The sequence below is a fragment of the Tiliqua scincoides genome, chromosome 5 (assembly GCF_035046505.1).
Source record: "Tiliqua scincoides isolate rTilSci1 chromosome 5, rTilSci1.hap2, whole genome shotgun sequence".
In the NCBI taxonomy this organism is placed as follows: Eukaryota; Metazoa; Chordata; class Lepidosauria; order Squamata; family Scincidae; genus Tiliqua; species Tiliqua scincoides.
In genome coordinates, this window is record NC_089825.1 from 3,033,793 (window position 1) to 3,046,795 (window position 13,003).

The 13,003-nt window shown below is 45.0% G+C and overlaps 1 protein-coding gene across 13 annotated transcripts in view; it reads right to left on the reverse strand.

Moving 5' to 3' along the window:
* Nucleotides 1-13,003, reverse strand: part of MAP4 (microtubule associated protein 4) — a 174,599-nt gene that overhangs the window by 134,415 nt on the left and 27,181 nt on the right. Inside the window, exon 2 of one of the 13 annotated variants that reach the window (XM_066626805.1) lies at nt 10,818-10,864. The exons of the other annotated variants lie outside the window; for them this stretch is intronic. The gene's annotated coding sequence lies outside the window, so the exon portion shown is untranslated. The remainder of the gene's footprint in view (nt 1-10,817; nt 10,865-13,003) is intronic. 13 annotated transcript variants of the gene reach the window in all.

A 13,003-nucleotide genomic window follows, 5' to 3' on the forward strand; every position in this document is an offset into this window, starting at 1 on the left:
CCTTGGCTGCATCATTCGACTCTTAATTACTTGCACAACTGCTTCTAATCAAGGATTCAGAGGCATAATCACTTCAAAGCGACATCCGAGAAACACATGGCAGCCAGTTGCAAAAACCCAACTGACGCAGGACGCGAAGGGGAGAACAGGTTAAACCACTGTCAGCAAGTAGACCAGAGGAAGCTGCCAGTCAGCCACTCTATTACTGCTGCTGTCAAGAAGATGAGCTCGGCTTCTCAATACCCAGCCTTGCAAGCAAGTGTGAAAGGGGCTCAGCACCACTGCTCTCTCACCCTTGGCCACCCCAACAGAGGAGCAACTCATGCTGGAACAACTGGAACATGAAGCTCTTGAGAATACACTAAAATCAACCCCTCCCCCAAAGGGCCAGGTCAGCATGAAGCTGTTGCATAGGCAGAGGTCCTGCAGAGCACCTGTAGCATCCTTCCCCCTTCCTACCTGTCCTGGAAGTGTCACACACACCAGCTAACAGAAGCAGAGAAAGAAATGAAGGGGGTTGGAGTTGGTTTTCCAAAGTTAGTTCATGAGCTTGGGCACTCTTGACTGCCCCTAGTACTGTTAGGCTCCAAACTGAAGCCATTCTAGAAGGGGAGGATGTAAGTGACGTACTGGGGAGCCTCTGGAGACATCTTGTGGTTTGCGCTGATCAGTGACCTCCTCTATTGGCCTCTGCGGGCCTCAGAATGGTCTGCAGAAGCCTCTGCAGCTACTAGAAAGCTACTTCTAGTAAAACCAGACATTTATCTCCAAAAAGTTTAGGAGGTCATGTCTGGTTTTATTAGAAACAGTTTCGGAGGTTTCTGCAGGCCACTCTAGGCCCACAGAGGCTAACAGAGTGGGCTGCCAGCCCAACGCAACCCATAAGAGAGCTCCATAGATTCTCCGGTATGTCATTCTGGCCAGCAGAGGATGAGATGGGTAACAGCACTGGAATATGTGGGAACCACCGTTTTAAAAGCAAACAGAAAGCACAAGGTATTACTATTACCCAACTGGTCTGAACATGCCTCTCAGCTAATCATGGGTCAAGACGAGGATTTAAATTGGGGCAGTATCACTAGCACCACTCAATTTTAGCACAATTCAAAGGCTATTTCTCAGCTGATGAGTGATGGCTGCCTAGTGGTGCTCACCACCTTCCCAAGCACATATTCTTCGGAGACAAAAGAAGTTGAAGCAGTAAAACGGGCAACATACATTCTGGCAAGTCAGCAGCCAGAACTTCCAGCTTATTTTTGCTTACCTTGAAGGCAAATTCACTGAATAGCTCCCTCAATAATGAAACTGTTACTTTAAGAAGTGCTTAAGGCCTGTCCTGCGCTTATCAAAGGAGCTACTCCAGCAAAACTAGGAACTGACCATGACTCTGTCCAGTGTTAAAGAAACGAGCATGTCAAGGGGAAGGGCTCTGGTCTGGCCTTCTCCCCAACATGCCCTTCTTCTATGGAAAGAATATTTTTAAATTTTTCCATTTATATTCCATTTTTCATTGGTTCCAAGTTGGCAAATAGCAAAACAGAAGAACACAGAAATAATTAACACACTCTACTCTGCCAGCTAGCAGAAGACACACCTTCATTCCACCCCCACCACCCACCCCCACAAAGGTGCCTGTTTAAAAGCAAGGAGAGACAGGGTTATGTGAATGTCCTGAGGTAGTGAGTTATACATCCACAGGGAAGGCTCTGTCCCACCTGCACGCCAATCGAGCTTCAGTTTGTGACTGCATACAGAGCACAGCCTCCCCCATAACAAACAGGGAGAATGTTTTGACAGAAAGTGGTTCTTAAAGTACCAAGGACCAACCCACAAGAGCTTTAAAGGTAAGGCCCAACACCATGAACTGGATCAGAAACTGATGGGAATCCAGTGAAGTTCTCACAAGGGAGTGGGGCACTCCCCCACATGTGCCCCATCATCACCAATCTAGCTACAGCATTCTGAACCAGCTGCAGCTTCCCAATACACAGGTAGAGCATGTTGCAATAATCCAATGGAGATGGGACCAGAACATGGACAATGGCAGCAAGATCTGTTTTTGCAAGGGTGGACTACAGGCAGCACATCAGATGAAGTTGGGCAAAGGAACTCCTGGACACAGCTGTTCACATGCTTCTCCAGGAGAACCCTCAAGTTGTTCATCTGGCCTTTCAGATGGAGTGCCATCCCATAAGACAAGGTGGAATCCCCAGCCTGAGATTAGCACCTCTGTCTTGTATAATTTGAGTTCCAATTGGTCAGATTACAGAGGCAACTTCAGTTCTGTGGGTGCCCACCTGCCATCCAAAGCAGAGCAGGCCAGGCACGGGTCAGTTCCCTCACCAAGAAACAGGACAGTGACACTGAATGGACAGTATCCAGTGTCTTGGAACTCAGCAGTTTAACCTCCTGTCCTCATGAAGCTTTTCTTTCTGTACTGACATTTTGGACTCTAACAGCGCTAAGTCCCACCACTGCCCCATACCCAGCATTGCCCTGCAAACAACTTGCCAATGTCTCCATCAATCTACTATTGCTGATTTTCTCTTTCTAAATCCCCATGAACCTACAATGACAGTGTAAAATTCACTGGCTAAGAGCACAGCTTCGAGAACCTGCTCTGGCTCTCTCCCAAGGTGGCCAGCGCACCCCGGCTGCCACTGCCGCACCCATCATGTTCATCTTTGCTAGAAAAGTCTCAACAGTTTTGACCCAAACACAAGACTCAACTGCCCTGGGGGACATTTTTACTGTCTGTTAGCATACAGTAAGTGCAGATTTCTCACGGCAAATATGCCTGGCTCTCCCCTAGACACAATAGCCATAGTTTTACAAAACGTACCATAATACAAAATTCCCTTGGCCAACTGCCACCTCAGACTGGAAGGTTTTCACCATTGTCCTAAATTTAGTAAGGATGGAGCAGGGCTGGCCTCTCCAGGGAGAACAGAAGCCTGCTGCTGCACAAAGCTTCCCCCACAATCAAACTGTTGCTGGGGGGGGGGGGGTGTCCTGTAAAAGAGGGTGCTTCATATACTTGACAAAGGTAAGTCAATCACAGAGTGCAGGAACGAAGGCACTTGCATTTTAGAAATACTCAAGTGGATCATTCTTTATAATTTTTTGCTTTATTCCTTCACCCAGTCTACCCTACAAAGCAAGTCACTATTACTGGGCTTTTACAGATAAGAAAAACAAGAGCAACTTGTCTGTAGGTGCATTAGAAGGTTATGAACAAGCAAACTCAAACTCATGTTCAACAAACTGCCTTCCAGAGACCATGGCATATTGAGTATGCTTTGAGCATGCCACAGTGCCTTGGATAAAGCTGGCTGGAGTTTGCAAGAAGCCCTCAGTCACTTGAGAACAATCTTTTTCACCACAGGAGAAAGTCTGTGACCTTAACAGTAATCTGAGCTTGACAAAAGATGAAACCAAACACAGTTCCCCTCTTGGCTGACTACCCTGGGCTCACTGCCAACATCTAGACTTGCCACCACCTTAAATCAAGCATTTACACAGCAGGCACAGCAAGATCACTGTCCCCAGAGGCGTAGCAGCCAAGTTTTGGACACATCCCTACTCAGAATCAAGTCAGCACTCAAAAAGATGAATAGAAATGAATTCTCTTTTATAAAAATGAGTTTATTTGCTTTCTTTAGAAAACATTCATTTTTAAATTGGTTAAAGAGTCTTATTTTTGTAAGGGAAATCTGAATTTAATATGAACATGTTACAGCCTATGCTTATTTTTTAACACTGAATCATGATCACCTTATCAAGCACAGAGTCAGAGATTACTTTACAGCATAAGCCAGTATCATAAGGGCAAAGAGATACTTCTGGACCAGAGCATTTAAAGTGGCACAATAAATTATACATGGCCATTTTTATTGTAGTCTAGGAGACTACGATCCAGAAGATGACGCTCCTGTATCAGGGGCGAACATGGATGATCTTGTAAGTTCTATTTCGTGTCTTCCAATGACCTGAGCTCTGCAATGTGTTCATTTCTTAAATTATATTTACTTTAAATTAAAGATGTATATTCCACCTTCTGCATGGGACCCAAGGCAGAGTGCAGTGTACGGTATAAAATTAAACCCAATGCAACAATCATCACAAACACCAGCAGCAATTAAAATTCAATACAAACGGGAGTAAGATTAAGTCATATACAGCAACATTTAACAGAGTAGCAGCTGTCTCAAAATAAGGCAAGTTTAAAGGGCAGAGGAAGACTGACAGTGAGAACCTGCCACATGGAATTCCACAGGGTGGGGCTACCACTGAGAAAGCCGCCTCAGGTTGGTAATACAACCATATCAAAGAGCACAGGCATTTATTTTCCATCTCATGGAAAAATGCTGTTTTCTGCCCAAACTATCCTTTCTTTTAGAATGTTGCAGACACTTACTGCCTGATACAACACACAACTTGAAAACCAAGTCCTTCTTTGCTCAGTGAGATTTACTTCCAAATAAGTGTGCATATGATTGCATGGCTATCCTTCAATTCAATGACCTAGTTTCGTATCCTAATTTCCCTCCTGTGGTTTCTTTTGAGGTCTACACTGCTCATGGCGCAACATTAGCATGCTGTGCTGCAACAGGGCTTCAGAAATTTCAAGGACCAAACAAATGAGAAATACATATATATTTACATACATAAACTGTAAAAATGTAAATAAATAAAATACCATGGCATTTTACCAGCTCTTACCATGTGCATTGCAAATCATGAGACTAGATTTAATTTTAAAATATTTAGTATTTTAATTTTTAAAATTTTAATTTTAAAGAGAGGAACATTCATGATTTGTACCTACAGTTAAAATCCAATGCTCTCTTGCAGTCCAACTCAAGAGATGCAGCTGGTTTGTAGGAAAGGATGCAGCTAAAGTCACACACAAAGGAACATGGGATATAGAAGAAAAACTGTTCACGTCGCCTTCGCATGGAACTACACCTCCAAGGCAAGTGGATGGCCTCCTTCAGGAACCCTCAAAGTGATCTCTCCCCAGAACACAAGGAACCTTGAACAGTGACATGCACCAATGGTCCGCTGTACTCCAACAAACCAAACCAGGAATGCTAGACCAGAAGCCACCACTCTCAGACAGGAGAAATTCCAAATTCAGGAATTCCCCTGCTTAAAAGCTAGAGTTGTTCACCAAACAAAGTCTGGAGCAGGAGGTTTATTCTGAAGCACAATGAAGCCTGGGAATCCACAGCCTGCTTGGGCTACAGCCCTGACATTTCCTTAAAAAGAAGATTTGGTTATTTTCCTTAAGTCATCCAGCACTGAATGCTAATGCAGTTCAACAGCCAGCCTCCTTCAACCAGCTTGCAGAAAGGAGACACATCACACATCTGGCTTGGCAGTCTGAATGAACCCTTCCTCCTGTGCTACACTGACAAGGTTTACTGCCTTATCAGCTTCAAGTTCCACAGGGATCCAGGATCTTGTGTCATGTTGTTCACTAACACAAGAGGGTGAGTTTTCACAGCTCACCACCTTTAGCTGACCCTGGAAGGCTCATCCCACCAAAATAATGGCACTGTGCCACAGGCCAGCTAACTAACTGCAGAATACAAGAAAGTGGGGAGGGGGGAGCATCTCATACACACAGCCCCAGAGATGGCCAATCCAGGCATTTCCACTGCAAGCCACTCCAACTCCCCCAAAGTCACTGCCAAGTGGCAGCCAGGAATTTATGTGGCCTGGGGCTAAGAGAGTGAAGTGCTGTTCTGCAAAAACTTGTTCCAGTCACTTTTGACACATAGTCAAAGAATCTCCCTTCACTGCTAGTTTCGTGAAATTTAATCAAATTCATGTTAGTCTGAGTAAGGCTAAAACAGTAAGTCACACCACCAGCTTATCAAGGCTGAGGGCTTCTGCTGCCAGCTTAACAGAATGATATCCAGGGGATCAGGGAATAAATTAGCCATGACCAAAGAAATGGAGGGGAGGGAGTCTCACACTGCTTACAGTCCATATCAATGTGGGTTCTTAGGAACCTAAATAAAGTGAGCCTGAACAAGCCCAAAGCATCCTGTGCTCAGGCTGAAATCCCCAAGACTTTAATGTTTAGCATTTGTATAGTACATTTTGAATGTAGTAAGCCCTTCCACATTATGAACAGCTCACACAACAAGGTAGTACAGACACCCTACAAAGTGAGAATGTTCCTTCTCCTATGGCAGGTGTGAGACTGAGGTGAGAAGAAGGGCCACATTTAAGCCACCCACTGAGCTTGTGGCAGAGACGACATTCACAAACCCAGAAAGCCCCAAATCACAGTTCAGGCTCTTGGCTACCATGCAACATCTGCTCAACTTTAAATCTGAAGAAAGTGTCTGCTAAACAATTTTCTATTTTTCAAATTGGGGGGGGGGAGCTGACACTCGCACACACACAGATAGATTCACGAGATTGCAGCAAAACTGCTAGAGCAGTGCTTTTCAACATTTTTCATCTCATAGCACAATGAGTTGGTGCTAAAACTGTCAAGGCACACCATCAGTTTTTGGACAACTGACAAGGCACACCACACTAACAGACGGGGACTCACTTCCTCCAGGGATCTACGAATATATGACCCTCCCCCAAACTCCCACAACACACCTGCAGACCATTTACAGCACACCAGTGTGCCATCACACAGTGTTTTAAAAATCAATGCACTAGACAGAACATTTGCAGCCATGCAACTCTGGATTGCTGCCAAAAAGGTGGAGGGCTACATAATTCTTCATCCAAGCTGATGTGACCCTTGTCTAAAAATCATCAACCTTTTGCATACAAAAAGTACACAAATCTTCTGCATGATAATGGCTGAGGTATCAGGTATCAAAAGAGCAGCAAAGACCATGACACAGGAAGACAAGATCTGCAACACTGTGCACTCACCTCACCTGGGAGTACATCACACTAAATTCTGTACAGACAAGCCCAGAATTGCAAGGGCCTCATCCATGTGGTGACTTCTGGATGCCTCCCCACATCTTGCTGCTCACTTACCCAAGCTCTGCCCTCCACCCTAGCCATAATTCTGACCATAAAGGAGAGGTGGTCACAAAAGGAGCTGGTTGTTCCCATGGAAGAGTTTTGCCACCATCCATTCAGACCTGTGAGATAGTTACTCTAGAGGCCAAGAATAAAGGGAAACAATCTCAGGCAGTTCCTAAACTGGGGCTCAGCTGCCACAACTGATCCCTTCTTTATTAGTCAGATCAGAGGCCTGGGGTAGAACTGGGGTAATCACTCTCCTAATAATAGTGCAAGCCTAGAAAGCATGGGCAGACCAGCAAGTCAGTCAGAATATTGATTGTTTAAACCAAGAGCACACACACGATTCAGCCAAAAGACACAAGCAAGTTCCTTGTTGGAGCAACATACCTCTCTCCAGACCAGTGGTTCCCAACTTTTAGGAAACCACAGACCACTGAGGCAAAAATTGAAATCATTGTGAACCACATGCAACCACCCCAATTGCCTGCACACACAAGAATACAACTAAATTTGTACTAGAGAAGATTTATTCGTGGTGTATTAGATTTATTATTTATAGAGAAGATTTTGTTGTCAGTTGAGGTTGCGGGTGGTCCGTTTTCTGCCCTCTCCAGAGATCCATGGGGGGGCATCTCCTGAGCGAGCACTGCCCCATGGACTACTAGAGAAGGTGGAAAGCAGTTGACACTTCAGTCCACTATGGTGGGTTTCCAAACCTGGGTTTCCAAACCTGGCCCTAGCCATTTGTACATCTATCAACTGCCATTTGATAGAAATCCATAACCTGGGGAAAGCTGCGGTCAAACCTTAGGAAGGTAAAGTATTGATTGATCGAAGACCACAGGTTTTTCCCTGGACCACTGTGAATCAGTCTCTCTCTTCCCATCTCTAAGGCCCAGGATATGCTTCCCACAAGCCAAATCTAAAAATACAGCAGCTTCCACTCAAACTCAAACACTTCCTCTGTACTGAAAGGCAGTCAAAACATCAGAGAGTTGGTATAACAAGCCATGAAAAAATCCAATGCTCTTTGCCAAAAACTAGAGCCATCTTTTCCTGGCTTGTAGAGGCACTGCACGCAAACTTATAAGTTTCATAAAGTGCTACAGAGACAATGATTTATCTTAGAGGGCAGTTGTTGTAAGGACTATTATTAATTTATTATTATTATTAACAGTATTTATATACCGCTTTTCAATGGAAAGTTCACAAAGCGGTTTACAGAGAAAATCAAACAAGCAACTAAAAGGGCTCACAATCAAAAACTCAAAGAGAGTGGGACATTAAGCTCTAATAATGATAAAGTATTGTATTGGCAACCTTCAGTCTCGAAAGACTATGGTATCGCGCTCTGAAAGGTGGTTCTGGCACAGCGTCTAGTGTGGCTGAAAAGGCCAATCCGGGAGTGACAATCCCTTCCACACCGGGAGCAAGTGCAGTCTGTCCCTGGTCTGTCTCCCTGGCTATGGGCCTTCCTTCTTTGCCTCTTAGCCTCAGACTGTTGGCAAAGTGTCTCTTCAAACTGGGAAAGGCCATGCTGCACAGCCTGCCTCCAAGCGGGCCGCTCAGAGGCCAGGGTTTACCACTTGTTGAGGTCCATCCCTAAGGCCTTCAGATCCCTCTTGCAGATGTCCTTGTATCGCAGCTGTGGTCTGCCTGTAGGGCGCTTTCCTTGCACGAGTTCTCCATAGAGGAGATCCTTTGGGATCCGGCCATCATCCATTCTCACGACATGACCAAGCCAACGCAGGCGTCTCTGTTTCAGCAGTGAATACATGCTAGGGATTCCAGCACGTTCCAGGACTGTGTTGTTTGGAACTTTGTCCTGCCAGGTGATGCCAAGGATGCGTCGGAGGCAGCGCATGTGGAAAGCGCTCAGTTTCCTCTCCTGTTGTGAGCGAAGAGTCCATGACTCGCTGCAGTACAGAAGTGTACTCAGGACGCAAGCTCTGTAGACCTGGATCTTGGTATGTTCCGTCAGCTTCTTGTTGGACCAGACTCTCTTTGTGAGTCTGGAAAACGTGGTAGCTGCTTTACCGATGCGCTTGTTTAGCTCGGTATCGAGAGAATGAGTGTCGGAGATCGTTGAGCCAAGGTACACAAAGTCATGGACAACCTCCAGTTCATGCTCAGAGATTGTAATGCAGGGAGGTGAGTCCACATCCAGAACTATGACCTGTGTTTTCTTCAGGCTGATTGTCAGTCCAAAATCTTGGCAGGCCTTGCTAAAACGATCCATGAGCTGCTGGAGATCTTTGGCAGAGTGGGTAGTGACAGCTGCATCGTCGGCAAAGAGGAAGTCACGCAGACATTTCAGCTGGACTTTGGATTTTGCTCTCAGTCTGGAGAGGTTGAAGAGCTTTCCGTCTGATCTGGTCCGGAGATAGATGCCTTCTGTTGCAGTTCCAAAGGCCTGCTTCAGCAGGACAGCGAAGAAAATCCCAAACAAGGTTGGTGCAAGAACACAGCCCTGCTTCACTCCGCTTCGGATGTCAAAAGGGTCTGATGTGGAGCCATCGAAGACAACAGTGCCCTTCATGTCCTTGTGGAAAGATCTGATGATGCTGAGGAGCCTGGGTGGACATCCAATCTTGGGGAGAATCTTGAAGAGGCCGTCTCTGCTGACCAGGTCGAAAGCCTTTGTGAGATCTATGAAGGCTATAAAGAGTGGCTGTCGTTGTTCTCTGCATTTCTCCTGCAGTTGTCTAAGGGAGAATACCATATCAGTGGTGGACCTGTTGGCTCGGAATCCACACTGCGATTCTGGATAGACGCTCTCTGCAAGTACCTGGAGCCTCTTTAGTACAACTCGGGCAAACAGCTTTCCTACAACGCTAAGGAGAGAGATGCCGCGGTAGTTGTTGCAGTCACCCCTGTCACCTTTGTTCTTGTACAGCGTGATGATGTTTGCATCCCTCATGTCTTGAGGTACTCCACCTTCTCTCCAGCAGAGACAGAGGATTTCATGCAGCTCAGTGACGATGATCTCTTTGCAGCATTTTAGGACTTCAGCAGGGATGCTGTCTTTTCCAGGTAGTAAAATGATAAAGTAGTATTATAATAAAACACTCAGGACTAAGATACCTGGAATAATATCCTAGCGTTTTGCCTTTTTTAAGAATCCAGGAGAGTAGCTATGCTCATTTACAACAGCAAACTCAGAAAGTCTTGTGGTACCTGAACGACAGGGCAAAAGCTTGTGGTATAAGAGCAACCTATACATTTATTGCAGCTTTTGCTTTTGCAGGCAAAAGCCCAGTTTGGCAGATACATGAAACAGTCACCCAGGCAAGCAGGTTTAAATATCCACATGTAAAGACAAAGATAGTATTTTGCACAAAGTGAGGACAAAAGACCAAGCAAGGTAAGAAGACTGTAGGTGAGACACAGGACCATGCAGAAAACAAATGAATACAGAATCCAGGCAAATGAATTCAATACCCAGAAAAGAGGACAATCAACAAGTTTGAGCACACACAGTTGTTTTCTTTAATGTGAAAGAATCTAACTTATTTTATTGTTTCCCAGTGCTTGGCTGTGGTCACAATTCTTAAGTCCTTCAACACTGTTGCAACATGGCATGATAAGGCAAAGGATTAAACTCCCCTTGAACACCATGGTCCCTATCCTCATCAGTGCCTGCCCATCAGCTATGTACCAGATAACACACACAGAGCACACTGGAATCAATGATGCCATTAATGTTACACATATCTGGGCCCTGTGTTATTACTTTCCCTGGTGTCAGCAAAACAAGAACATGCAGGCCAGAGGCTGCAGAAGTCAAGGCCTTGGCTGCTCACCACTGGTGTCAGTTCTTCTTAGTTGTCTGAAGTCCTGGTCTACTTCCCTAATTAAAGTAAATAAAGGGGACATGAGTTTCTACACTCTGCACATGCAAGTCAATTTCAGCCCATTATCCACTTCCACATTTGCAGCAGTCAAGAATTTCCAGCATTTTAAATGGTTTGGGAAGATCTTGGTTCCACAAATGCTTGACCCTTCAAGGCATGAGATCTGGCTTGCACAGATGCCCATGTCCAAGGGTACCTGTCGCTACCTCTCCCCTGCTATCCCCTCCTATCCCAGGGCTGGCACTGTGTACCCCAAAAAGGCCCTCAGCTCTCAGATAGCCTTTGCTTCAGCAGGATACACCCTCTGCAGACAGGCAGCTCCATAGGCAGCTTCTCTGAGCTAAGGAGTGCTGCACATTGCTCAGACTAGTCAATGAGGGGAGATCCCCAACAGCCCAACTTCATCAAAGTTTTTTATTAGCAGAAGTAGCACCTCCACTCAGGATGTCCACTCCTCCACGCACCTCCACTCACTCATCTTGATAGAGAGATGCTCTTTACACTCTCACATAACACCAGAACCAGGGGACATCCACTCAAATTGAGTGCTGGGAGAGTTAGGACAGACAAAAGAAAATATTTCTTTACTCAGCATGCGGCTGGTCTATGCAACTCCTTGCCACAGGATGTGGTGATGGCATCTGGCCTAGATGCCTTTAAAAGGGGATTGGACAAATTTCTGGAGAAAAAATCCATTATGGGTTACAAGCCATGATGTGTATGTGCAACCTCCTGATTTTAGAAATGGGCTATGTCAGAATGCCAGATGCAAGGGAGGGCACCAGGATGTAGGTCTCTTGCTGTCTTGTGTGCTCCCTGGGGCATTTGGTGGGCCGCTGTGAGATACAGGAAGCTGGACTAGATGGGCCTATGGCCTGATCCAGCGGGGCTGTTCTTATGTTCTTATGATGCAGATTCCATTCTAGCAATAGATAAGCACAGAGGAGAAAGACAAGGAGGAATCTGGAAGAGAATTTTGCCACAGAAAGCAGACGACCATCTCAAACTTCATTCCTCTCAATTAAATACCATCAATATTGTTTTTAAATACTGGCAACATACCAACATCATCCTACTCAACTTCATGTTTGACAAAACAAATCCAGGTTTTCAAGGGGGAAACAGATCTTATTCCAATTCCAAACAGCCAACCTCTCAGGATAGGATGACTACTGGTCAAACATCCCAAGACACAAATGTATATTATATTCTTTCAAGTCATGCAACTGGTAGAGAAATCTTACTCTCAAGACTACCTGCAACATATTAAATCTTAATATTGATAGACCAGTAATCCAATTTACTACCTCCTTATTCTACTTTATGTAGAAAATGCATTTTGTGTGTGTGTGCGCGCGCGCCACTTTTACTAAACACAAGTTCATTTAAAGAGATATATTAGTTCGTGCTCGCTTTGGCAGCAGAAATACTAAATTGATATACTAGTTCAGAGAAAAACATGTCAAGCTAGACCAGAAATGGCGAATCTATGACATGTCTGTCAATGGTGACATGCCACGATGTGTGGGTGACACATCAGCATTCACCAACACCCAAAACAACAGAGTTTGTTTCATTCGTATTTCATTTTTGTAACTATCTCATATTTCATTATATAATACATAGCACCACACATGACTGAACTACATTTTTAAAAAATAAATGAATATGTAAAAAATTGTTTCTCTTTGGTTCGGGGACGATGACACAGCACAGCACCCAAGAGTGTTGGCCCAACGCTTCCCTCAGCCACATCACTATTTTGCCACCAGCCTCTCTCAAGAGAATAATTACTGAGAATGTACACGAAGCCATTCATAACATCTAGTGATCTTTTTCCCATTAGTCAAATCCGACCTTTTTTGGTTTTACAACAGTGGGGAGAGAGAGAAGGAGACAAACACCTTCACCAGCTGACCTACCTAGACTTCACAGCAGCCAAGCTCTTCATGACTGTAGCACTTGACACAACCAACAAGAAGCAGCAGCCTCTAAGGAGTCAAGTAAACAATGAATGACAGACTGGCAAAGCCCCAGGCTATCCTTATTTATTCTTCACTCTGATTAGCAACTGGGAGTCCTCGCATTTATCCAGGAGTTTCTGATCTGCAGAACTCGGTTCAACATTTTAATCA